The following is a 27597-nucleotide window of genomic DNA, read 5'->3' as shown; positions in this document are numbered from 1 at the left end:
ATTGGAAGGTGGTGTATAATACACGTAATAGGATGGACATAGCGGGTGTTTGTTTCTGATTTAGCGGTTGTGGAAGACGATGACATGATGATCGAGGTATAAAATTTTTAATTAAATTATATGTGATAATTAACTACTCGATGAATTGGTGCTTGTGGTTAATTAAACTATGAACTGGTACATATTTATAGGAAAATATGTGTGCATATGAATGGATAGTAATTAATAATGGTCAAACAAATTAAAACAACAATAATAATACATAGGAATTTAACATAATTTAATTATATAAATGACAACAGTTTTACAAAAACCGTGATCAATGTATCCAATAACTACGGTTGTTCCTTACTCATTAATTTTGAACCATTGAAACTATTCATATATTTAATTACACCGTTTCCAATACATGCATGACCTCTAAAGCCCTATATATTAGAACTCTATAATTAAACTTTTAATATTCACAACAAAATCTAAAGTCTTTTTTTTTTAATACTCCTATGTCAAATTATATAGTCAAAAGAGTATTCATTAATTATGCCGTCTTATAATTCATCGTCCGATGAAGGATCGTACGAATCTGATGTCGAATCAATCCACGGATGTGCATCTGATGTCGAATCTTTTAATTTATCTGATTTTGAATGCCTAACTAGAATTTTGTATGTCAAACCTTTGATATACATCATTGAAAATCTCCCATGCACAGAAGACGAGAATGGGAAGAAAATACTGTCCTATGACCTTGACTGGTTAATAAGGGTGATTCGGGCTGCCAGATTGGATTTGGTTCAAGCTATCCACCTGGCTCTTTCGCATGATGGGTCTTTCAAGGGTCAGGCACTCATCGAGTTTGGTGGGGGTGAGGAGCGGGAATCCTTCGTCAAGCTCGCAAACTAGAGCGAGCTTTTTATAACAATGATTCTTCAAGTTTTTGGTTTGATACCAATGACGAAGATGACTATGGACGACTGGCATATTTGTACGTACACGGTCGTAGTTTCGGGTTAAGGAGAGTGCCGTTGGAATGGGAAAATGACTCAGTGGATTGGGTTCAAGGTGAAAGAGATGTTTTTAGTTATATTGTCGACGGATTTCGCAATCTGTTCCCTGATTATTAGTTAGCTTATTTTTTTCTATTTGTTTGATATAATTTTTAAGATCAAATTACCTCGTATGGTTTTATTTCAATTTTGTCTTGCTTCATTCCTTTGTTTAATTTTTGAACACGCAAATGAATAATTAACAATTAAAATACATAAATAATTAAGCTTAAATTCATTAGGAAAACAACAACAACAAATTATATTATACGATCAACTTAATTTCATTGCTAGAAATTAAAATAAAAACATAATTATTAATTATTAGAATCTGATGACAAAGGATAATCTTCATGAAGTTCGGTCCACATCAAGTCGTAGAGCGGCCCTTCATTGTCTGCGGCCACCACAGGTGGAATTGCCTCTCTCTCCCATGACAGAGGCACAGTGACAAGATCGTGATGCCTCCTGTAATGACTCAGCAGAAGATGATCAACATGGGTCGCAACTCATAGATAAGGGCCCTTTTATCTAGCCATATTATTAGGTACGGAGTATATCTCTTTTTTGAGGGAAATATTTTAGAGAGAGAATGAAAGAGTAAATGTTTGATATTCAACTATAACATTATGACGACATATTTATAGTCCAAATTGAATAGTATAACGCATGCATAAAATTCTAAATAAAGTTACACTTTTTTCGCATGCATTGGTTCGCTCAACTGATTTGAAAAAATGACCGTTGTCCAAATATATAACAACGAACATAAAAAAACCGTTCTTGTTTTAAATTTTGTAACGGTTATATGTAAACCGTTGACAAAAATATAATAACGGATTTGCAGGACCGTTTACAATATATATTTTATAACGGTTTTATGTAAACCGTTGACAAAAATAAGATAACGGTTTTGCAGGACCATTTACAATATATATTTTATAACGGTTTTATGTAAACCGTTGACAAAAATATGATGACGGATTTTGCAGGACCGTTTACAAGATATATTTTATAACGGCTTAATGTAAACCGTTGACAAAATATAATAATGGTTTTGCAAGACCGTTGATAATTTAGAACACGGTCGTCGACAGAACCGTTGTTGTACTTTATTTAATAACGGTTTAACTGTAAACTGTTTCTCAGAATTACGCGCTTCAATATTTGGGAAACGGTGATCTATGTTCCGTTATTATATTTGGTAAACTGTTGTTATACGGTTGTTGTTAAATCGCAGAATTGGCGTAGTGATGTTTATCGAGTCTAAGCCACGACAAATTGCCATGTTTGCATAGCTTTTGACTTGTCAAAGGCACCATCCATTTGCACAAACAAAAACACATGAACTTCGAGCATGGTTTGATTTCGTCTCTCCAGGCGAATACGTAAGCAATCCTTTCTTATACAAGAAGGACACAACCACGACCCTTGACACTATAATAAGCACCATGTTAAACATTGCAGTTTACTTAAATTGATAATTAACCGTCCTTTGGATTCGACCCCTACTTACTATTTAATAAGTTGATTGTTGGGTGATAAATATTGTTTGATAGGATTTGGTGACGACCTAAATTTTGCTACCTATCAAAATTGCGTTTGCAGGGGACGGTGTAATTTAAGTTGAATTGCTTTTGTTTTATCTTGTGCTTTTAGTAGTAACTTTGTTTGTTTTAACCTTAGGGAACCTCTTTCCTTAAGGTAATGCTAATTATTTTATCTAGTGTTATCTTTTGCATATATAGAAGATCAAATAGTGGTAACCCATTACCAATTGATCCGGAAATTGAAAGAACATTGAGAAACATTAGAAGAGGATTTAGAATTATTGAAAGAGGATCTACTTCAACCACGGAGGTATCAAGTTCTATGAGTCATAGAGGCCTAGTTGACATTGGGATTAAATTTGTAAATCCATTTGCAAGGGAACCACAAACCAACCCACAAACTAACCCTCAAAATCACCCATAAAATCAACCAATCATGCCAAAATTCTCATCACATCCTGTACCAACCGAAGATAGTCTACCCAATGGTAATCCTACACCCACACACCTAACGGGAAACTTCATAGCAAAATACACTTTCATTCAATTAGTTGAAAGCAGCCAATTCGAAGGGGATGCCAAGTGAAAATCCACATCTTCACATCGAGACCTTTTGTGATTATTCTAAAGCTGTCTCTCAAACGGGTGTGACTCAAGATCAAATACGATGGGTGCTCTTTCCATTTTCATTGATAGGAGCCGCAAAGAAATGGCTAAAGAATTTGGACAAAGCTACTTTTGGCATCGATTAATGGAAAAAGCTAGACTTAGCTTTCTACAAGAAATTCTACCCACCGGAGAAGACTAACATGCTTAGAGCTCAAATAAGGAATTTAAGCGAAGAGATGAAGAATCACTATATGAAGCTTGGCAGAGTTTCAAGGCCCTTGGCCGGTCTTGTCCTCATCATGGTCTTAATGAATGGTTTATAGTTCAACAATTTTGGAATGGACTTTATGAAGATTCAAGAAATTTTTTGAACATGGGTTCAAATGGTATGTTCACCGAAGTTGATGACAATCAAACTTGGGGAAAAATTGAAAAGGTGGCTACTCATAGCTCCCAATATGGTAGACCATGAAAAGTTAGTAGAGGAGGCCGACATAAGTTGGATTCCGTGACACCACTTAGCGCCGATTTTGATGCTCAATTAAGTTCTCACATGGATACCATGAACTTGAAGTTTAAGCAAGCCATATATGAAGTAAAAAAGGCTTCAACTCTAGGAAAGAAAAAATGGTTCATCAAGTTAATGCTATGGGTATGACACCTTCTATTCCAAGTGGAATTTGTGAAAGTTGCAGAACTTTAGGGCATGAGCAACAAGAATGTAGAGGAACAAATGAACAAGTAAATGCTTTTCAAGCATACAAGAATGGTACCCCATACTCAAACTTTTACAATGAAAACACCAAGTACCACCCAAACTTCTCATATAAAAGTTCAAATGTTCAAAACCAACAACCAACATACATCCCACCTCCATTGAAAAATCCTATACAAAGACCTTTCTATAACAAAAACCATGGATTCCAAAACAACCATCATGCAACCAATCCTCATATAATCAACCCAATGACCCAACCTTTGATGTTCATAAAACAGTTCTACAAATGCAAAAGAACCAACACAAAGTCTTTGCTCAAATGTAAAAAGATAGCCAATCAAAAGATATCACCATCAACAATATCCTTGTACACAACAAGATGCTTAAGACTCAAATGTCTCAAATGGCCTCATCAAGCTCACAAAGACAAAAAGGGCAATTATCTCCTCAAGGTAATCTACACACAAGAACTGAGATGGCTCTTGCTATCAACTTGAGAAGTGGTACCCAATATGAGAGTCCTATGGTGCCAAGTGAAGAAATTATTGTTGAAGTGAGGAGCAAGATATATGAAAAAGGTTTGGAGAAGAGTGATGGGGATAATTCAAGGAAAAATGGTGAGAAGGTGGTGGATGTAAACAATGATGAAAGTGAACCAATGAAGAGAAAGAAAAAAGAAGATTAATGAAGAGCCTATTTTTATTAGGCTACCATCTCCAAGTAGACAAATGAACCCTAAAATGGATAAGCAACTCGGGAAATTTATGGAAATCATGAAGAATTTGGAAGTCTTAATTCCTTTTACCGAGTTAATTACCTATGTGCCGGCTTATACAATGTATACGAAGGATATCCTCTTAAAGAAGAGGTCCATTGGTCAAATGATAACAATTGCTTTTGCCGATGCTTCTAGTGCTATCCTACAAGGTACCTCACAACCAAAGTTACAAGATCCCGAGAGTTTCTCTATCCCTTGCACAACTGGCAATATAAGATTTGAAAAGGCTTTATGTTACCTTGGAGGAAATGTAAGCGTGATGCCTTACTCGGTTTGTGCAAAGCTTGGGATGGGAGAGTTAAAGTGCACGAGCATGACGCTTCAAATGGCGGATCGCTCTACAAAGAAACCTCCGAGAGTTTGGGAGGATGTACCGGTTAGAGTGGGGAAGTTCTTCATTCCCGATCATCTTGGGAAGACCATTATTGCATACCACCGGAGCGGTAATAGATGTGAAAAACAGAATGCTCACCTTGGAAGTACACGATGAAAGGAAAACCTTCAATCTTATCAAAGTGATGAAAGCCCCCAATCTCAAGGAAACCATACTTCATGGTAAACCATGCTCCTAATGATATGAATGATAAAGTTGATATTCGTTCTTATCCCCATCCAAAACATGAGCCTCCTATTGAGAAAGGCAAGATAGAGACTCCAACTTGGAAGCAAGAGGTTGATAAAATAGAGATTGTTATCTACGGGGAGCTAGGAATTTTTGACAAGCTCAAGAACAAGATTGAAACCTTGGACGACCCGAGTTGTAAGGTATAGGAAATGGACCTTGAAGGCCCAAATGATTCTTTGAAATAAGTGGTTGCTATTGCTAGCAATAGAATTGGAGATATGAATGGCGAAACCAAAGACGTCAATGGTATTTGGCATGATGATTTTGAGGGGATATTCAATCCTTAAGTTTGCAATGCAATGTCATTTGATTATGATAAAGGCTATGTTGATCCCAATTCAAGTACTTATGAAATGGGATTCCTAGCTCATGATGATGATCTACCCAAGTTTTCTTGGAATTTGTTTAACAAATGTGAACAAGCTTTCAATTACTTCCAAGGGACATTAAGCAACATCTACAACGTCCTAAGTTTTCCCTGTTAACAAGCTTAACAACGCGAGGAGTTTGGTGGAGTCCTCCCTAAACCACTATTTGTACATATTCTAACCCTTTAACTTTGCATTTCATTAAGTATTATTTCATTGCATCTAGTTCATTTGCATGATTTGTGATACTTTACATAAGAGAAGATAAGGGAGGATTTTCTAATTGTGTTTGAAGTGTGTAGAAGGAGTATAAATGAAGTGCAGGGATGCTCAATCACTTGCATTACCATTGCCCCACACTTAATGAAGAAGTCCAAGCATTGGAAGGGTGATCCGAGCTTCTTCAAAGCAAGTAGGGCGGGTTTAATATTGAAAACAAGTATCATCAAGTGGTGTCTAGAAACCCGCCGGAGCTGAAGAGTAGGACAGGCGAGCTGAGCTGAACTCGACAGAGCAAAGAGAGAACCCAGGCGAGCAAAACTCAACCCGGGGGAGCTGAGTGCTAACCTGGGCGAGCACCAAAAGCTAAAATAGATGCTGCCCAGGAACCCGCCCGAGCCGAGCTGAAGCTAAGCGAGCTCCTCGTCCCCCATGACTTGTTTGACGGGATTCCTTCCTTCTTCATTTAATTTTTTCCCCAATTTCAAAACTCAATACCTCTTCCTCAACAAAAAAACACCCATGTCCCATATCATAAATCAATCAAACTTAATCAAATCACCATAAATTTGTTTCAAATTCATCTTTTCCACATTTAATCAACTCCAATATCAACTTTAAGCCTTCAATTACACAAATCACCCAAAAATTGACTCACCCAAACCTAGGGTTTGAGAAATTCGAAATTGGGCAACTTCCAATTGGGTTTGATTATTAGCTTTGTACGGTGATTGAAGAAGATTTTTCAAGCATATTTAAGGCTAGTTGATACTATTTTGAAAATGTTTGAATAAATTCAAGACAGTTTCCTTGAGAGATGGCGAGGACAAAAAGAAACACCAAGGCGCCAAGGCACCAAGTGAGTCTAATCTTACCAAAAGGCAAAAGACATTGGCTTCTAAGACTATTGTGGTAGCACCAATGGTGGAGAGGTAAATTGAGGGGGTTATGGCTCCCGACATTTCAACAATCGAGCCACTTGAAGGATTTCCGGAGGTAATTTTTATTGATGAAGATCATATTAAATCCTTTGTTCTTTACTTTTCAAGAATGTTTTAGCTACCAAGTTCTTATGCCATGACACTTTGACTCAACTTGGTATCTTGAAACATACACGATCCTTCTTCGAGTCTATGAGTCTAGGCACACTTTTCGATATGCATGAGCTTACCTATAAGGCCTTGACCCTTGAATTCATTAGTTCATTGAAGATAACTAGACAAGTGGATCAAAAATACATTGAACTCCGTCTTGCCAATGTATCTAGAAGGATTGAAGTTAATGCTTTTGCTAAAGTATTTGGAATAAAAATGCCTTTTCAATCACCAAAGAAACCTCATAAGTTTGATGCCAAGCCTCTATGGAAGGCCATTTTGGGTAAAGAGTTTATTACTTTTAAGGCTTGTTCGGCCTTATTTGTTCTAATACTTTGATTGCAAGAAAAGAAGCTTCTATCCTATCGAAGCTTGATATGGCTTACCTTAAGTCTCGTCTCAATGTCCAAGGGTCTTACAAATCTCAATACAACATCATACAATTGTTAATAGACCGTTGGATGGACTTTTCATTGGGCAAGGTTAAGATGACTTTTGATGCGTGCACTTTATATAGGTATTTCGTACTTCGATTGCATGCATTTCTATGCATTTTGTGTAGTATTTAGCTACAAATGTCCCCCGAATTGTCTACTTTGGTTTCCCTTATCTTATTTGCAGGAATGAACCAAAGAGAAGCTAAATAAAGCTTAATACATGTCCCTATACATTCATTTAGGATATGAGTTGACTCGGCGCTTTAAGACTACTATTTTGAGATGCGCAAAGGAGTAAGATAGCTAGGCGAGCAAAGGAAGAACTTTAAAATACTAGTGCCTACTTTGAAGAGCCATATCTCGAGTTCTACAACTTATTTTCAGATGATTCCGAATAGATATGAAAGCTTGTCTTCTTAGCTTTCCAACGCCACTGGAAACGCTCTGTTTGCCCAAGTAAAGAAGAAATGGCAGCCGTTTGAAGTTCAGTGCGCGAAGCAGGAATTGTGCGCTGGAAAGTACTCGATCGAGTACAATCTAGTTCGATCGAGTCATTTTTCTACTCGATCGAATAGCTTATTTTAGATAGTGTTCGATCGAGTAGGTTTTCTACTCGATCGAGGGGTTTTGCTATATATTACTCGATAGAGAGGTTTTAAACCACTCGATCGAGTACTTTTCTATATGCCGCAAGGTTTTAATATCGTTTAGGTTAATAATTGTCTTTCCTATAATTAGGAAAGACGTCATTAGGTCTAAACTCTACTATTTTCCGCTTTTTGCTCCCTTTTCTCTGTATCACGTTACTTTGCTCTCTCCTTTCCGGATCTCTTAATCTGTAGTTCTTCCTTTTACTCTTTCTCTTTCTTTACTCTCTCCTTAATTTATGATGTTGATTATTCCCTTATCTATTGCTCTTGTTCTAATTATTATTATGCATAGCTAAATCTCCTGCTAGGATTTAGGAGATTTGATGATTTATTGTTAGTTGATAATTAGGTTACAGATCTTTCGTGTTTATCATGTCTTTGTTGTTAATCACTGTAATTAGCTGTAAATAGCTACTTGAATCGATGCATTTAGATAAGTAACCTAGGTAATCCTTGACCTAGACCGGAAGGTTGGAAAGGGTGAGACCTGCAGTGAACATTAGGATGCTTTAGTGAGGGCAGAAGCTAAGCTAATAGTATTTTAGGGTTAATTGAGACCGGAAGAAGATATTCACTGCCCCCTAGACTGATGCACGCGACCGATCTGTGACCTTAGCTGCAATTAACCGATATTCATTGATGACCCGACAATCCTAGTTCTCTTTCCCCTATCGTTAATACCTCTTATTCCTTTTTCTCACTTTAATCTCCCTAAGTTTAGTTCAAACAATTAAACACCCCCAACTGTGACCGTAGACAGACTAGAATTTACAAGTAGATAGTGACCGCCTCCCTGTGGAGATCCACCCTACTTACTGCTAACTTATGTTAGTTTTAATTAGTGTGGATGTAGCCACCTGTAGGCCCGGTTCGATCTGCGGGCATGCAGCGGTCTTTTGAAAGCCACGCTCGGAGACGTAAAAATGCTTTCGACCGGATCGTTTTAGATCGGTCGGTTTCGTCTCGGTAAGGGTCTCGAAATGATTAGAGATGTTCGGAGTCGCCACCAAGCATTTGTGGGATGCTTGGAACCCATTCGAAATCCACTTTATACCTCGGTCAAATCGAAGCACAAAGCAGCGTTTGACATAGGTACTAAAGATAAGGAAATCGTCCCTCTTTAGCATCCTATCTCTAGAATAACTCTCGTACGCCCTGGATAAGGTCGTCCACTATCCAAAGTTTCTGAATAAGAGGTGAAGGTACGTATTGGGAATCCCTTTAATCAGACACCCAATCCCGCCTGCGGTAACGACCTCTACTGATCGATCTTGGTTGATTGAATGCAAAAGTTGATAAAACAATTTAAATGCATGAATGCGCATCCAATAATTTAAACCTAACATGTGAGAGGTTTCTAAGTCGGTTGATTTAATCCAAGTATCAAGTATAAGATGTCAAATTGGATTTATGGTTTATTTGCATGCAAGACGGGAACTAAACATCCATTTACCGTTTTAGGTTTATGGTGCATAACGTAATCCATTTGTCTTAGTAAAGCATTTTGAAAATATGATTTTGAATAAGAAAATAGTCATCTGATCCGTCCTATATCCGGGCGAACCGGAGTCGGGATCGTCCTAGACTAATGCTGGAAAGGGAACATGCCCTGTACCAGACAGCTACATGAGGCGCGAGCTAGCCGGCGGTGTAAATGGGCCTCCCTTGGTTCTGAAAATGAAAATTGAAAGGCCTGTTTTAGGCGCGGGTCAACCTACGGTGATATGCCATATTCTGACCTTTTGAAAAACGTTTATAAAACGTATTGAAAAAGGGGAATTTGACCCGATTTGTTGATTTGAGGAACGAGACTCGAATAATCATCATTATTTTGATAATATTCGGTGTCGGGTTCGACTTTGACAAACTTGACATAAATAGTTTGAAAATGATTATGAACTAATTGTTTTAAGTTCATTTGAATGTAATTAGTCGATACTCATCATCGTACCCGGGTTAAAATCCGGCATGGTATGTAGAACCAAGGATGACTTTGTGTTGGTGACTAATATGCTTATTTTGAAAATGCAAAGAAATGATGAAAGCCTTTATAATACCTCCCAAAAATGAAATAAAAGGCTTTAAAATACCTTTTAAATGTTATTAACCAAATATTATCACCGAAACACGGATTTAAACGTCACGGTATGAGGAACCAAGGGTGAAAAATGTTTTATGGTTAAAACAAATGAAATAAAATAAAAAGGCTCGAAAATATTTGAAATAGTAAAAACCGATTGTAAATATGAAAATGAATTAAAGGGAAATGACGAGAACAAACACGGTTGAGTTCTAACCTGGACGCCCCATTGAGGCGCAGGCAAGCCGGCGAACCAAGGGCCTTCTGTCTCAGGTCAAAAATTAGTTTTGGCTCGTTTATTCCATGTTTTGGTTCATGTTATGCATATTTTAGCATGTTATAGTCATGAAACAAATAAAAACATGATAAAAGAAGGATATTTACACCCTCATACTTACATGTTTGGTTATGGCGAGTGATCGACGTAAGTGTAACAACTCGTTTGGTCGGAAAAAACTCGGTTTAAAACCGTTTTGGTAAGTAAAAAGAGTGTTTTAAGATTAGTGACGGTGTAGTGGTCGAAGTGGTCGGTCAAGTGATTTAATGCACGATGACGGTACCAAACAATGTGTAAGGCTTGTATTTACGATCGGTAGGTCGTAAATACGCGTCGGATTGTGACTTAAGAAGTCGAGTCGAGAATTTTAAGAGATAAAAGAGGGGGCGGACACTCGCGTAACTTCTCAAATGGGGGCATTTGAGGGGTATTTATAGGGAAATGAGTGGTTGTGTGACTTTTGAGCGACGTGGCCACCTGGGCTGCTCAAAGAGGCGCGAGCCACGTCGCGGTTCTTCGAGTTGTCCTGTCACTTTCACACAAGAGCAATCATGATTTGTTCTATCCTAGGATTTGGATGAACATGTTTGATATTTGACTATGTAAGATTCCGGGAAACCTTAACATAGAAGGCTTTGAATGTTTGTTTTTTGTGGTTGACTCGGTTTGACTCGTTGTTGGAGTCGGAATTTGAATTTTTGAGTCGGTTTTTGGTCCGGTGTCGGTTTTGACACTAGTTAGTGTCGTTGCGACCCCGTCGTCGTGCATTAAACACTCCAGGTATTTTTGAAATGTTTTGAAATGTTTTATTTTCGAAATCGTTATAAGTTTTCCGACGTAAAGTTGCACACAAACTGTCGATCAAACGCCGCGATTCCAAAATATGTTATAGTCCGATAATCATCGGGTGTTTGTTGGAGTCTCAGCAGATACTGGGTATCTACAGAGCCCCCACTTTGACTGAGGCTTGGACAGGGCGAAATTTAAAGTAGAGTCCCCAGGTTAATCGAAGATTACAACCTGGAGACCCAAGCGACGTCGAGGCGGCTCGAAAGGATTCAGGCCAAGAACCTGCCATCGGGAAGGGCGACGCCAAGGCGACTCGAGGGTACGAGCCAAGGACCTGTCGTCGGGAACAGTTTAGAGTCTGTCGACTATCCGTGCGGGTCGTTTAAAGTTCGTTTGAGTACGTACAAAGGCTCGCCAGCCACAAGAAGGAGTCATACCCGATGCATCTTCGGATACGTCCTTGCATGTTTGCGGATAAAGGCTCGCCAGCCATGGTGCGTACCTGAGGAGGCCTCGCCAGCCGCGACGCGTCGTAAGGTTCGTCAGCCATGGTGCGTATATGAGGAGGGCTCGCCAGCCGCGCCGCGTTGTAAGGCTCGCCAGCCATAGGGTTTATATGAGGAGGGCTCGCCAGCCGCGACGCGTTGTAAGGCTCGCCAGCCATGGTGCGTATATGAGGAGGGCTCACCAGCCGCGATGCATTGTAAGGTTCGCCAGCCATGGGGCGGTCGGTTAATGGACCGTGAGAGTAGCCACGTCGGATGGGCTTGTTTTGAAGGTAGTGGACTCATGATGCCGCCGTGGAAATAGTGAATTTAAATTTTCACTATTACTGTTTTTGATAAGAGCGGGTTCCGCGAGGAAGCCCCCTGTTGACATTTAAAGGAATAGTGAATTTGGAATCTTCACTATTCATTTCTTTTTGAATTTGAAGTGGCGGTTTTGATCGCCGTCTGTTCGAATTTTGAAGAAATAACAAATTTTGAATTTTGCTATCACGTTTGGAGTGACAGTTTATGTGCCGCCGTTGACATTTGAAGGAAATAGTGAATTTGGAATCTTCACTATTATTTTTAAAGTGACGGTTTATGTGCCGCCTTTGACATGTGTGGGAAATAGCTGAATTTAATTTCCAACTATTATTTTGAAATTGACGGTTTTAATTGCCGTCGTTTAAAATTTGGAGGAAATAGTGAATTTTGAATCTTTACTATCATTTTGATTTTTTTTGAAGGGAAAATGGCGGTTTTGATCGCCGTTTGTTTGAAATTTTTGAAGGAAAATAGTGAATTTATATTTTCACTATTTGTTTTTTCTATTTGAGAAAATGACGGTCCTTAATATCGTCATTGAAAACTTGAAATTTATTACGGAAAATTGGGCCAAAGCCCAAAATTCGCTGAATAGAGCAAGGGGAGGCCTGGTTTAGGCGCGAGCATCCTCGCGAACCAAGGGGGCTTCCCTATTTTCTGTAAAAGACGCAAGGCTTGGCTGCTCGTCATTCATCATTCATCTTCAATCCTTCGACACAAATTCCGCCACTAAAGGACCTTTGCTCACTTCCATTCGTGCTATCAACCATAATGTCATCTCAAGGTATGTATTTCCTCTTGAATCCATTTAAATTCGTTGGTCATTTGATAGATTGAATTAGGGCAAAAATTTTACCCTAGAAAATTGATTTGGGCGTTTTTGATTGAGCCCATTTCGAGTGAAATTGATGATTGCATTAGGTTAGAAACCCGTTTAGGAGTATAGGGGTGCTTTTAGTTTGCATTTTGGTCCCCGTTCCCGCTCCCTATGCTAAAACAACGTGAGTGAGGTGGAGAAACCGTCTCATCTCACAATGCCATGTTTATTTGCTTGGGTAGTGGGTCCTACTAGGTTGCATTGTAGTCGGGAAAGACCGTATTTGCCATTATGGACCTTTGTTGGGTATTGTGGGCAAAGTTGGAATTTTTGCCTTTTGTGACGGTCTTATGTGTGACAAAATAAGCGCCTGTTTGAGCTTGAATTGAGTTAGTTTGCCTTGAAATGGGCCTTATTGGTAGTTTAGGTCACCTTGAGGTGTGATAAAATCACGTTTGCCTCATTGCGGTCGTTTTTGAATTTTTGACCGGTTTGTGCTCAAATTGGCGTATAAATTGTCTTTTTGAGCCGTAGAAAAATTCCTCATTGCATTGGGAATGCATTTTGGTTCGTTGGCGGACCTCGTGTGGGTCTTGGGATGCCGTTTTTTGCTGTGGTTGTTTTGACTCGTCTTTTGCTTGAAAAGAAGGGCGAGTCGTTGTTATTGTGCGCTTTTTTTGTGAGTTGTTTTTTGTTTTGTTTGGTTGTATTTGGGCGGGGTTGCCCTTGTTTTGCTTTGCAGGTTGTTTGTTTGTTCCGGGTTTATCCGATTTACGCCGTCATAATGCCGAAATTTCGGCTGACATTTTTTTGTTTATTCTTTTGATCGTAGGGTACCATTTGGTACCTACGGGGTCCATCATGGAGGCCTTGGAGGAGGAAGCTGATCCTGGAGGGGAAGGGTCGACTGTTTTTTGTTACATGCTTGGTTGTGTTTCTCCTTGGCGGCCTTTGCCCGGCCAATGATCGGGTATCGATCGTTGGTTGTTGTCTGCAGAGGTTCGGATGACCGATGAGTGGGGTTCAATACGGGTGTGTTATCCCATGTTGCCACTTTTGATTGTTGTCGAATTATGGTGATTGGAGGCCAACATCGGGGTGGTGTTCGTTATCATGGTCCTCTTTCGCTCTTGAATTCTGCTGATTGGAGGCCAATGTCGGGGTAATGCGCTGAGTTATGATCCTCGGTTGTCGTGTCGTCCGAAGTTTGCCGGGCATCATTTTTATTTTTGTCGTGGAGCAGGAACGAGGTATTACCGTCATGGTAACCACCTCTGCTTCCGTTGTTGCTCCTCTGTTTCTTGTGTTGCTCCCTTTTTTTTTCCGTTTGAGAGGATAGAGAGTGCTTAGTTCGGTAGGTGGCGGATAACCCTCAGTTCGTTGTCTTAGGCCAGTGTCTGTATGATAGATGGTTGTACTGGATCTTGTTTGTACGGTCAATTGTCCGTATCAAACGTGTGTTGATGTATTTTGCGTGAGGCGGTTTGTATATATGTGTTTTTGGATTGTGGTTCATTTGTGATTTTTGGCTTTTTGTGTTGTGTTTCGGAGGAGCGCTTTCGGCTGTCGATTCTCCTTTTGCTTTGCACCAGTTCCTGCATCGTTAGTGTAGAAAACAGGCAACAGATAACACATATACATAAATGCAAACACGTAAAAGCATTTGATTGAAAAACAAAAATTAACCAAGATGACTTGAAGTTAAAATTTGAAGTTTGAAATGATATGATATTTGAAAATTCCGCGACCAGTCGTCACTTTAGATAATAGGAATTAATTTGAAAATTGAGCAATTAACTGGCGTCGTGAATTAAATTGCATCGAAATGTTGAAATTGATTTATGACTCAAAAAATTCAAACTCAAACCGTCAAGGATGAATTTTTAGAAAATATTTTTACGAGCATATTTGATTTTTGAGGTCAAGACTCGAATTTGTGAGTGCTTGAATTTTGAGGAAAACTGATGTCGTGTTATCAATTTTCGATTTTTATTTAATGAAAAATTGTGAAAAAGCGAAAAATTTTCGGAATTTTGATTGACATGGAAACGATCCGTCGTGGATCGGGGCGACTAGCCCTTCCACCTGAAAAAAAGAAAGAAAAACCCGTATGTTTAAAGCTGCGTCGTGGAAACCGTGTCGGATTTCGTAAAAACGCGAAAATAAGGAAATGTGATTGTGAGGAAACACAAAATTTCCTGGATCATCCCGAAGAGGCGCGAGCGTCCTGGCGGGAGGTTTGAGGTGTCAGGAGAAAACACAACTTGAAAGAGACAAGTCAAAAGCGGGAATCCCTGGGAAGGCCTAAAGAGGCGCGAGCTGCCTGACGATGGAAGCCATCTCTCCCCTTTTTCTGAAAAACACGCTGATCATTTTTGTATAAATAGTGATGTTTGCGCTTCATTGTTTCATCATCCGAAATACAAAAACATCTCTACAAAACTTCTTCTTCTTCTTCCACGAAAATATTTCATGGATGCTTTTGAGAATGCATTGCGACAATGGTGCCGGGATTTGTCGCCTCCCGAAAAGTATCAACTCATTTGCATGGGAGTTGGTCAATTGTTGGTGCTCCGTCAAGACAAGGTGCAACCTTCATTTCTCGAAGCATGTTCTCGGTTTTGGGATTCGAAACACCATGTTTTCGTTTTCCCGAAGGGTGAAATTTGTCCTCTTGCCGAAGAAGTTGGAGCCATTGGTGGGTGGCCGGGTTGTGTTCTGGTGCTTCCTCCGACTCGGTTGTGCTATAAGGAGAAATTATGTTCAATGTTGGGTTTGTCGACAAGTCAAGTCAACTTCCTCCTTGCTCTTCATGGTGTGGATATGTTGGCTCTTATCAACATCTTTTCAAACCGATTAGATGCCAATGTTTCGGAGGTGGCTAGGAGAAGGGCTCTTGCCTTTTTCCTTGTCCATGTGTACCTCTTTGTTGATGTTTTGAAGAAGGAGAGGCCAAAATGTTATGGTAGCATGACCCTTATTCATGCGGTTGAGCAAATGTTGCATGGTAGAGATCCATCATGGTTGGTGCTTGGCGAGATCATCCAAGCCTTGGATAAGGAAGGCTCTTATGGAGAAGCTCCTTCGTTCGGATCCCCAAGGATGCTTCAAGTGTGGCTATTGGAGAGGCTAAGGTATGTAGAGCCTCCGGTTGATTCTTCTTCTTATTCCTTCCGTCACCTTACCATGAGGAAGAAGTTGTACTCGGATAGTTTTGCTTCTACCGAGGCTTATTGGGCCGCAAGATTGGCGGAGGAGGGTGGTCCTCACATCCGTTTGGTGGTGCCATGGTGGCACTTAAGGTCCTTCATGGGGTTACCTGTTTCGGGTGCTAGTCTGTTGGAGCTTGTGTCCTCCACAAATTAGAGTGATAACATTTGTAAATCTCTTACAGGTTCACAAGGGTATACTTCGTATATTTAATCAGTTGATTAACGTTTACCTAATAACGGTTGGCTTGCTAGAAAGTTTGACGTTCTTATCATACAGATGGCGGTGATCAACTGGTCCCTAAAGGTCACACCTATAGGATGTGTTTGAGAGATGTGGTTATAGAAATATAATCACATTGATGCCTAATATGACTAAACAGTTAGTCAATGTGTTGATGAGACAATTATTTAATGAAGATTAAATAATATTAGTTGAGACGAATTAACTGTGAATTCGTAAATTAAATATAATAAGTTATATTTAATTAAATGTATGTAATGTTAGCTAGCGCTTGGACTAATTAATCTGTTAATTCGTAATTAAATGTAATCGGTTATATTTAATATCAACAAGTTGAATGTGTCATAGTGGTAATAGTGAGGGTACACAAACCAAGAGGTCATGGGTTCGATCCTCACTAGATGAAAATTTAACACATTTTATACATTTTTGGAATAACCAAAAATAAGGAAAGAATACTCCTTATTTCGGTTATGGGCCGAGAAAAATAGAAAAGAAAAGCCTACCCTAATTCATTCCTATACACGATTTATAGGTGAGTGAGGGAGAGGATTTTCTGACCTAATTCATTTTTCATTTTTGCCTCCTCTCTCATCGGAAAAACACAAAGAAAACCTAAAAATTATTTTAATTTTTGGATCGATTCTAGCAAAATACAGGGCATTTCTCGGAGCATCTTGGGTGCAACTGATAGGAGAATATCTATTTTGATATTGTTCTTAGGCCGTATTTGCTAGGACCGAAGGTTAATTCTGAATCCTTTACTTTTGTTTATGTATTTTAATTTATGACTAGTGATCGTCAACATTAAATTCGTTATAATCCTTCATTTTAAGGGAAGTATACAGATAATTTCCCACAAGTGGTATCAGAGCAAAGGCCACGAATTTTAATTTTGATGATTTTCATAAAAATTGTATGTAAACTTTTATGGTTTCCGAAAAAAATTTTAGGGCATGGCTGTTTTTTTTTTGTTAATGCCGATTGAAAAAAAAATGTTTGCAGCCGGTTAAAATTCTTTTTGATGCGAGATTTCCATTTTTATTTTTCATAATGTTGTTTTAATCAGTTAAAATTATCATATGAAGAATTGGTAGATGTTTGATTTGATGCAGATTAAGTTAAAACATAAATGGAATCGTCATGTTTGATTTAATGCAGATTAAGTTGAAATTAAAAAGGCATTAGGGTCCTAATTTAAAACCGTGAATTTTTTTTTTTGTTTTGCATCTTGTTCACGGATGAACAGTACTTAAAAAAAAAAAATTTTGCTGTTTTTTTTGCTCTCGGTTTTTCTTAGAAAAACCAATTAAAGTTTTTTCGCGGTTGTTTTGTTTATGCCGTTTTGGAAAAGCATCCGGAAAAATTTTTTTTTTTTTTTTTGTTGTTACTGTTCACGTGCTATCGTTCTGGGGATGTAATTTAAAAAAAAAATTTTTTTTTGTTTCGGTTTTACGGATAAAACCGTGTATAAAATAAGAAACATGCTTGTTTTGTTTTTCTTTGTTTATGCCGAGACCAAATAAAAAAAAGGATTTTGTTTTTGTTTTGATTTTGGCCAATTAATTATTGTGAAACGGTTCACAATTAAAAGATACCGAATTATTTTAAAGCAGTTTAAAATTTTGACGGATTGAATTCATATTACAAGTTTAATATGGATTAAGATTGAAATTAATGTGATTAATTGAGGAATTGTCACTTAATTTGATTTAAATAGGTGGTTTGGATAAATTAACAACATAATTAAGGAATTGTGTCATGTATGTTTAATTTATTTTAGTTGATGCATTATATTTTATTTTTGTTGAATGAATCGATTGAATGAATTTAATTTACGTATTTTTGCAATCAGTTGTAATACTTAGTGTGGCCTTAGTCAAATTATGTTTTCGTAATGAAGAAAACATAATTTTTAATGTAATTATGAGATCTCGAATCTCCTTTATTTTTCTTTAGTTTTTGGGTTTTGAAATTAGAATGTAATAAATAGGTTTATTATGTAAATTTTATTTATTGTATTTTTCAAAAGAAGACTAAAGATGGAGATTGGAGCTCACTCCCGCTACATGGATCAAGTTGGAACATCAAGACAAGCTTCTCAGGTCCAAGGAGGATTCCAAACTTGTATTTATTGTTCATTTTGATAGGATAGGCCACACTAGGACTTTTACTTTTTTTTACGTTTTTCATTTTATTGCTTTTCATTCACATGTTAGTTTATGCATCATATTCCGCCTAAAACGAAACCACCTACTAATAAAATGCATGAAAATTGACTCATATAGGTTGTATGTTAGTTTTCATGGACATACGAGATGTCATCTTTGTCTTTAAGCCATCACCTTAGTTTATTCATTCTCGCATGCTAGATATTAGTTCACTTAAAATGAATTAAAATAAAGTTGATGGGATCTTCCTCTAAAGCGGAAATTGAGATTAGTCTTTATAAGGGCAAACAACTATGAATCCCTTCTTCGTCGGTAGGCATAATATGACCTCTTCTACGTTGGGTAAGTAGTTGTGTTGACTTAGTTTACCTCAACATCATAGTCCGAAGAGTTTCCCGTGATTATGATGGACTAAAGATAGAATTTACAGAAATTTATCGACCAAGAATTCTAACGGTAGAATTAGCTAAAAGGTTAGCTTATCAATTTACAGAGAATTGAGTCTTGGGATCATTTATATAATTCTTGAGGGAGGTCAATTGTATAAATGTTTTGAGTCTTCGCGTTATGACAGTAGTTCATTAGACTTAAAAATATAAACGATGCACATGCTTATTATTTTTATTCTTCTTCTCGCAGTGTAGAACACGATTATTTTTCATAATACTGTTACAACGAAATGGCTGGAAATAACGCAATCCCAATGCCTAGTGCCACACTTGATCGCGCGTCCTGGCTGAAAGTATTTATGGACCAGATGAATCAGTTCACACGTCTGAAAAATGATGGGTCCAACTTTGCGGACTGGGAGGCGGCACTACGGAATGCTGCCATTGCTGACGGTAAGCTCAAGTACTTAATCGAGCCAATCTTGGTCAACCCACCCCAATGCAGGAGTCAACGAGTCACTCGCTTATAGTGACTTCGTTATGGAAGCGGGTGCGATAAAGAACGTACTCATCTTTGCAATGGAAACCAATTTGCAGAGACGCTTCATTGCCCAAAGTGCAAACAAGATTTTCACTACGCTCACTAACGAGTTCTCAAAAGCACCGAGAATCGTTACATATGAGCATACCTGTCGCTTCTTTGATGCGAAACTCCAGAAGGGCCAACCGGTTAGCCCACACATTCTTCACATGATTGAGAATGTCAAGAAGTCTGGAGGCACGAATTGTAAAATCGGTGAGAGCATTGTCATTGACCGAATGCTTCATTCTCTTCACGATGGTTTTGCCCTTTTCAGGGCGAACTACTACATGAATGACTTGAAAAAGAGTCCTCATGAGCTACACTCCCTTCTCGTACAGACCGAGAAGGATATGAAATTGAGTAGGAGCATGAAGCAGGATGTTCTCATGATTCACAACAAGGGTAAAGGTAAGGGCAGGCTCATGGCGACCTAGCTGTAGGTAAGCCAAAGTTCAAGAAGCCAGGAAACGGTAAGAGTGCGCCTGGTGAGACTAGTGGCTCACAGGGCAAGGGAAAGAGCAAGGGCGGTGACATAGAGTGCCACCATTGTCACAAGACTGGACATTGGAGGAGAAACTGTCCCGTCTACCGTGAGGACATCAAAGCAGGCCGCGTCGTTCCTGTTGGTATGTCATCTTATATTCATATGATTGAGATTAACCATGCAAGTTTCGGAACTTGGGTACTTGATACTGGTTGTGGTTCTCATCTGTGTAATCATTTGCAGGGCCTAAAGAACATCATACCTCTCGAAAAAGCTGATGTGGACCTGCGAATCGGGAATGGAGCACGAGTTGCTGCTGTCTCGAAGGGAACATATGTAATCCAACTCCCTAGTGGTTTTGAGTTATTTTTAAATAACTGTTAATATGTACCCAGTTTGTCTAAGAACATTATTTCTGTTTCCGTACTTGCTAAAGACGGTTTTGCATTTTCAATAAAGGATAATAGCTGTATTTTCTCTTTCAATGAAATGATTTATGGCAAAGCAGTTTCCGTGAATGGAATTTATATCTTAGACCAAACCACAGAAGTATTACACGTGAATAATAAGAAAGTAAAGGTTGGTGACAAAGATCAAACCTATCTATGGCATTGTCGAATGGGACACATAAATGAGAAACGCGTGAAGAAACTCGTCGATAATGGGATTATTCTCGCATTCGATTTTTCTACATATGGCACGTGTGATCATGTCTCATTGGCAAGATGACTCGAATTTCCTTCAAAGGTGTTGGGATGCGCGCTAGTGACCTATTAGGACTCATACATACGAACGTATGTGGACCTATGTCAATTACCGCTAGAGATGGCTATAGATATTTTATCACTTTCACGGACGATTTGAGTAGATACGGATATGTCTACTTAATGAAGCATAAAAGTGAGTCCTTTGAGAAATTCAAGGAATACAGAACGTGGTACTGAGAACCAATGGGTAGAAAGATTAAAGCACTGTTCAGATCGGGGTGGCGAATATCTTTCAAATGAGTTTGATCAACACCTGAAAGACTGTGGAATCATTCTGCAGTTAACTCCACCTGGAACACCTTAATTAAATGGTGTGTCCAAACGGAGAAATCGAACCTTACTTGATATGGTTCGACCCATGATAAGTCACACGGTAGTGCGTGATTCATTATGGGGTTTTGCTCTTTTGTCAGCTGCTCTTATACTTAACCGAAGTCCGTCTAAAGCTGTTGACAAGACTCCATATGAAATGTGGAAGGGAACGGTCCCTTACTTGTCCTTTATTCGGGTTTGGGGCTGCGAGGCTTATGTCAAGTGGAGACACGTGGATAAGCTCGGCCCGCGATCGGTCAAGACATACTTTATAGGTTATCCAAAAGGAACATTTGGTCATTACTTCAATTCGCCTACCGAACATCGAGTTTTTGTTGCAGCTAGTGCGACGTTCTTAGAGAAAGAATTTCTCGAGAATAAGACAAGTAATAGAACCTTCGAGCTGTCGGAGATTCCAGAACCAACAACCGAGGAACGGATGGAGGAAGTTGTTCCTCCAACTATTGATACGGTTAATATTCCTGAGGAACCTAGGAGGTCGGGTAGAGTCTCTCATCCTCCGGACAGATACATTGGTATGGTCGAGGAGAATGACGTTTTACTCCTAGAGAGTAATGAACCCGTTACCTATAAAGGTGCTATGACCTGTTCCGACTCAAAGCTATGGCTCGAAGCCATGCAATCCGAGATGGACTCCATGTATGAGAATGACGAGTGGAATCTAGTTGATTTACCTAATAAGGTAAAACCTCTACAAAGGCAAAATGGCTTTACAAGATAAAGCGTTCGCAGACGCGCAACCGAGATACCTATAAGGCACGACTTGTGGCAAAAGGTTTCACTCAAGTGCACGGATTGCACTATGATGTGATTTTTGCACCTGTAGTCATGCTACGTTCCATTCGGATAATCTTAGCGATTGCCGCTTTTCATGATTATGAAATTTGGCAAATGGATGTGAAAACCGCCTTCTTAAACGGTTATTTGGAGGAAGAGTTGTACATGGTGCAACCCGAAGGTTTCATAGATCCTGAACATCCTAAGAAAGTATGCAAGCTTAAGCGTTCCATTTATGGACTTAAGCAAGCGTCTCGGAGTTGGAATCATCGTTTCGACCAGGTGATAAAAGAGTATGGTTTCACTCGATAGGTCGAGGAACCATGCTTATATATCAAGTCGAGTGGGCGTAAGATTGTATTCTTGATATTGTATGTCGATGACATACTCTTGATTGGGAATGACATTCCTCTCCTATCTTCGGTTAAAGAATGGTTGAAGAACCATTTCCAGATGAAAGATCTGGGTGAGGCACAACACATTTTGGGAATCCGTATCTACCGAGATAGATCACGACGGACGTTATCACTTAGTCAGGAGTCTTATTTGGATAAGATTCTTAAGAAGTTCAGCATGACCAACTCCAAGAAGGGGAACCTTCCAATGACGACTGGGATGCAGTTGAGCAAGTCTCAGTCACCCACGATGCCTGAAGGGATTGAGCGCATGAGTCGTGTTCCTTATGCATCTGCAATAGGATCGATCATGTATGCCATGATATGCACACGTCCAGACGTGGCATATGCATTGAGTATGACGAGTTGGTACCAAAAGACTCCAGGTGAAACACACTGGATAGCTGTTAAAAACATCCTCAAGTACCTACGGAGGACTAAGGATTGGGTATTGACTTATGGAGGCGATACAAAGCTATGCGCAATCGGTTACACAGATTCTAGTTTCCAAACGGATCGAGATGATTCAAAATCTCAGTCCGGGTTCGTCTTCACTCTTAATGGTGTTGCGGTCAGCCGGAAGAGTTCCAAACAGAGTGTTGTAGCAGATTCTACTACTGAATCCGAGTACTATGCCGCTTCGGAGGCAGCAAAGGAAGCGATATGGATGCGTCAATTCTTACAAGGACTTACAGTTGTTCCTAGTTCGAATGACCCGATCACCATCTATTGTGACAATAGAGGTGCCATTTTCCAGGCTAAGGAGCCAAAGTCTAGCAACAAATCTAGACATGTACATCGGAAAGCTCACCTGATCCGTGATTACGTGGAGCAAGAGGATATTGTGATAGACAAGATTGCGACGGATGATAACATCGCGGATCCTCTCACTAAACCGTTGAATTATGATAAGCATGTACGGCACGTTAATTCCATGGGAATTAAACGTGTTCCTGAGTTGTAGTACTTGATTATGGATTTGATACATTATCTTTTTCATATACTATTTATAACTTCATCGTTTTATTATAATATTTTGTTTTTCATGTGGATGCATCGACAACATTGAACGCCACAAAGTGAATGAATTACATTATATTTGTTTTGGTCCGTAATCGCCAATGTGAGCCGATAACTCCGGCTATTATATTGTGCAGTCGATTGATGGTGGGTTCAACGAGCCATAAGTCAAACGGTTGATCGATCGATCACAGATGCGAGATTATAACGATACCTCGTAGGACAACTTTTTTGTGACAACGTAATGGAGTCCTAATTGTTTAATAACATTTGGTGCCAGGTCGTGGATAGGACATCCATTGTGTTCCTAGAGTCGATTCTTTTGACTATCGACTGTCTCTTGAGATTAAGGCAGTTTTTGGGTGACTTTGGTTTCTTTCTCACGATCTGCCGTGAATCGGAGGCTAAGTAGTTTTTTCTCGGGTCATTTCATAATGTGCTTACATCTGCAGGATTCGAGTTGAGGAAAATATCCAACCCTTATCAGGTATAGTTTTTTCTCAGGGCCACTCGAGGAGTTGTAACTGAAGTGCATGGCCATGCTCGAATGTTGATTTGTTTATCAGTTAAGTTACTCTCTAGTCGGGGAAACCACTCTTGATGATGATCGCTTGTAAAATACGACCTTTATGAATACGGATTTGCAAATTGTTTTACATTGAGTGGGAGAAATTTTAGGATATGAGAATCGGTTATCGCACATACACTTGTGAGGACAAGTGGGAGTTTGTTGGAGCTTGTGTCCTCCACAAATTAGTGTGATAACATTTGTAATTCTCTTACAGGTTCACAAGGGTATACTCAGTATATTTAATCGTTGATTAACGTTTACCTAATAACGGTTGGCTTGCTAGAAAGTTTGACGTTATTATCATACAAATGGCGGTGATCAACTGGTCCCTAAAGGTCACACCTATAGGATGTGTTTGAGAGATGTGGTTATAGAAATATAATCACATTGATGCCTAATATGACTAAACAGTTACTCAATGTGTTGATGTGACAATTATTTAATGAAGATTAAATAATATTAGTTGAGACGAATTAACTGTGAATTCGTAAATTAAATATAATTAGTTATATTTAATTAAATGTATGTAATGTTAGCTTGGACGAATTAATCTGTTAATTCGTAATTAAATGTAATCGGTTATATTTAATATCAACAAGTTGAATGTGTCATAGTGGTAATAGTGAGGGTACACAAACCAAGAGGTCATGGGTTCGATCCTCACTAGATGACAATTTAATACATTTTATACATTTTTGGAATAACCAAAAATAAGGAAAGAATACTCCTTTTTTCGGTTATGGGCCGAGAAAAATAGAAAAGAAAAGCCTACCCTAATTCATTCCTATACATGGTTTATAGGTGAGTGAGGAAGAGGATTTTCTGACCTAATTCATTTTTCATTTTTACCTCCTCTCTCATCGGAAAAACACAAAGAAAACCTAAAAATTATTTTAATTTTTGGATCGATTCTAGCAAAATACAGGGCATTTCTCGGAGCATCTTGGGTGCAACTGATAGGAGAATATCTATTTTGATATTGTTCTTAGGCCGTATTTGCTAGGACCGAAGGTTAATTCTGAATCCTTTACTTTTGTTTATGTATTTTAATTTATGACTAATGATCGTCATCATTAAATTCGTTATAATCCTTCATTTTAAGGGAAGTATACATATAATTTCCCACATAGTCCTCGTTCTTTAATAGTGGTGGGTTTGAAGGTTGCTTCCTTCATTTATCCCGAAAGGCTCATGAGGCAAACGAGGCGTCAACAAAAGGTGCCCGCTCAAGATACCCTTGTCCAAGAGAATGTTTTTCGGAACTCCGAGCTTGTGGAGGTCTTCGAAAGGTGGTGGGCCACTCGACCGCTTTGGGAGATACCAAACCCCGTTGCCATGTCATGGGTGACTCCCGCTTATGTCAAGTGGTCAAGAGCTTCGTCCTTGGAGGAGAGGTCCAAATTCCGTAAGGACGAGGTTGTCGACTTGAAGTATCGAGAGGTTGGCAAGGCCAACCGTGCCTTCTTTGAGGAGTATGTTGATGGGGTTAGCCCCGATGTGATAAGACCACCAAAGAGGAGAATTTCGGGTCCCAAGAACATGGTGGGACGTGCATTGGCTCGTTTTGGGTCGAACATGGGGTCTTGTGCTAGACCGGAGGCCGTCGCCATCTTAGATCCGTTGAGGATCCGTTCCGAGGAGGAAATCCATGTTAGGCGGGCCACCAAGAAGAACAAGGGGAGGATGTACCCCAAGGGAAAAGGCAAGGGTAAAATGAAAGAGTGAAGACCTCCACTATCTACTTTATTATTATGTTGTATTAGTGTTGTGAGTTTTTTTTATGTTGTACTAGCTAGTTATTGTGTGTTTTGTGCTAGTTTTATTATGTGAGGTGTTTTAGTCGACACCTTAGCTTTGACAAGTTGTAGACTCGTCGAGCTTTATTTGTTGTTGAAATTGTAATCCCTCCCATTATTAATTAAATAAGAGGACTACTCGTGTCAAAAATTGTGAACGCTCGTTTCTTCCATCCATTTTGTAAAGGCAATTCGATTTGAATTATCCCAAACATTTTCACTTGGAAAAGTGGTATTTTGTGAGGAAGGGAGAAAGGCTTATTGTTGTATTTTTGTGGGAAATGGAATGGATTTCCCTTTTCCTTTTTTGATGGGATGATATTTTGTAGGTGGGTGATGTTTTTTTTCTTTCTTTGATTATGGGGATGGTTGTATCCTTCTTGTGTAAGAAAGGACTACCTACGTATTCACCTGAAGAGGTGAAATAAAACCATGATCGTAGTTCGAAATGCTTTGTAGATTTGATTGGGTTTTGTGGTTGTATCCCTCATGCATAAGAGGGATTGCCCACGTATCCACCTGAAGAGGTGAAATCAAACCACGCTCGTAGTTCATGGTTTTTTTTGTTTTAGTGTAAATGGATGTTACCTTTGATAGATCAAAGGACCTTTGAAATGGGCAAGGTGCCGCAACTTAGACTCGATAAAACATGGAATATCAAATCAGAACGCGTTTGAGGAACTTGACTTGAAAAGGGTTGAGGTGGTTGCTAGTTGTAAAACTAGGCTAGGTCGTTGGTCGCTATGGTTCAAGGGTATTATTTCTTGAATTGGTCTAGGTTGGTCGGGTTTGTAAAATCCTCCCCATCTAGGTCACTCAATCTCATTATGCCCCCCGAAAGTATTTTCTTGACCAGGTATGGCCCGGCCCAGTTGGGTTTGAATTTTCCCCTCGGATCGACGGGTAGCGGTGCACGAACCGACTTGAGGATCAAGTCGCCTTCTTGGATGTTCCTGGGTTCTACCTTGTTATTGAATGCCCGTTGTATATGTCGTTGGTATAGATGGACGTTGTACAAGGCGTTGAGTCGCCGTTCGTCTAGAAGAGTGAGCTGCTCGTACCTTCGACGGGTCCATTCCGCCTCAGGGACTTGACTCTCCAGTAGGATGCGTAGAGAAGGGACCTCTAACTCTACCGGTTGAACCGCCTCCATGCCATATGCTAGGTAGAAGGGTGTGGCGCCTGTCGGTGTTCAGATGGAGGTTCGGTATCCCCAGAGTGCGAATGGGAGCTTGCTCGGCTAATCGGGGTAGTTGTCTTGCATTTTCTTGATAATGGTGACAAGAGTTTTGTTAGCTGCCTCGACCGCTCCATTGGTTTGGGGACGGTAGGTGGATGATCGGTGTCATTTGATTTTGTATTTGTAGTTGAGGATGGCTTGGTACCAAAGTTTATCATGGCTTTCCTCGTCGTCGTCGATGGCACAAATGTGAGTTGGCTCGCTCCTTCTCTTGACACATAGAGGCATCGATGTCATGTCGTCAGGTATGTTGACGAGCGCGGCAAGTTTTGCCACGGCATCAGCAAATTGATTTTCCTCTTGCGGCAAGTGGAAATAGTCGATTTGGTCGAAGAACTCAACCTCTTGATTGATCTTTGCTCAGTAGGGAGCTAAACTGTCACTTCAGATTTTCCATGACCCGGACACCTGATTGATGATGAGCAAGGAATCACCTTGGACCCTCAATCTCTTGATGCCAAGTGTGATGGCTGATTGTAGGCCGATGAGGCATGCTTCATATTCAGCGGCATTGTTGGTGACGGCGAAGTCCAGTTTGACCGAGATCGGAACATGTTCTCCCTCTAGCGATATTAGAAGGATTCCTACTCCAAAGCCTCTCATAATAGATGCACCGTCGAAGTATAGGTCCCATACGTCGGAGTCGACACAAAGGATGTCTTCGTTAGGAAGTGAGCATGTGTCAGTCGTTAGATCCTTGTTGACGGGATTCTCTGCCAGGAAATCGGCGACTGCTCTTCCCTTGATAA

At 39.5% G+C, this 27597-nt stretch overlaps 1 non-coding gene across 1 annotated transcript; it reads right to left on the bottom strand.

Moving 5' to 3' along the window:
- Positions 1–3405: 3405 nt before the first annotated feature.
- On the bottom strand, positions 3406–3511 carry LOC141636672 (small nucleolar RNA R71). The gene has a single exon (XR_012541270.1). It is a non-coding gene; the product is annotated as a small nucleolar RNA R71 (small nucleolar RNA).
- Between the last annotated feature and the right edge of the window lie 24086 nt (positions 3512–27597).

Source organism: Silene latifolia, chromosome Y (assembly GCF_048544455.1).
Source record: "Silene latifolia isolate original U9 population chromosome Y, ASM4854445v1, whole genome shotgun sequence".
NCBI classification, from domain to species: Eukaryota; Viridiplantae; Streptophyta; class Magnoliopsida; order Caryophyllales; family Caryophyllaceae; genus Silene; species Silene latifolia.
The sequence above is the reverse complement of the archived record's forward strand: the minus strand, read 5'-3'. Positions and strand labels throughout refer to the sequence as shown.